The sequence below is a fragment of the Homalodisca vitripennis genome, chromosome 5, assembly GCF_021130785.1.
Source record: "Homalodisca vitripennis isolate AUS2020 chromosome 5, UT_GWSS_2.1, whole genome shotgun sequence".
In the NCBI taxonomy this organism is placed as follows: domain Eukaryota; kingdom Metazoa; phylum Arthropoda; class Insecta; order Hemiptera; family Cicadellidae; genus Homalodisca; species Homalodisca vitripennis.
Genome location: NC_060211.1, coordinates 378,356 through 379,606, shown reverse-complemented (window position 1 = coordinate 379,606; position 1,251 = coordinate 378,356).

Below are 1,251 nucleotides of genomic sequence, written 5' to 3'. Positions count from 1 at the left end.
AGAGAGCTGCGGACCAATTAACTAAATAGCACGGCGAGAGGCAAACTGCGTTCCACTTGATTATCATAGAATGTTTCACTGTGACCGTACAGTTAGTAAATAATGTTTCAATGTGAGTCTTTATTTTCCTAATTAGAGCACTGTCGATAAAATATTATAATATATTAAGAACAGTATCTTCCTATATATTTGTAACTATCTATTATACTTATCAGTTTGTAATTAAGTAGAACATTACTAGCGTGTTCCGTTCTGGAACAATACGGTAAGATAAACTGTTCTATTTGAAGCTGTTATATTAAATTTAACATTAGGGATATATTATTTGAATGCTTCCTAAATTGTAACAGCGATGTTCGACGTGACGCCGCTTCTGTGGTGTGATAAATTAGAATTCTTATATCCATTTACCCTATTCTTAAAATTATTGGTTTAACATAGAAAAATGAGCACAGGTTTGAAATGTCTTTTTAACCACAATTTTGATATTTTAGACATCTGTGAGATAACACATTTCTACAAATAATACAGGCCGCCTCATGATATTTTTATTTGATAGGGATTTCAAATTATTAATAGTTAATATTTCCTTAGATTAAGGAAATTCATACTTTCTCGTTTCATATATACACATGTAACACAGTAACATATATTCATATAACATGTAACACAGTGTATGGCTATAATACTCATCATATCAGTGAGAAAGGTTTTACCAATTATCAGAATTCTGTTAATGTAATAATCAAGTTACACAGAAAGTTAGTTCGTGCAGTCAGCAGTTGGCATATTGCCGGGCCGGGTGGCGACTGACCCTCGCCTCGGAGCTCCGTGACTGTAGTACTTCACATGATCTCTCTAAGGATTGAATTATAATGGTATTATAATATTCTTTAAAACCATTTTTTAATTTCTTCAAGCCTACAATTGTTGACAAATAATAGAGTTTAAGTAAAGTAATGAGATTCAAAATTACATAAATGTCTACCGTTTCACTGTTGTCCATGTCATGGTTTAAAAAACCACCTGTAGTATACTACTATATTGTTAGGATGCCAAAATATTTGTCTTATAAAATTAAATACATATTTTGTAACAATGGCTTTATTTTACTCTTTATATTAATTCTTTAGTCAGATACACATTACTTAAAGCGACATCATTTTGAAACTGTAGTTTTTAGGAAAGTTGTTGTCAGTACTTTTAAAGTTTTTTATTTAAATAATCAAAGTTTTAAAGTATCTGATACGA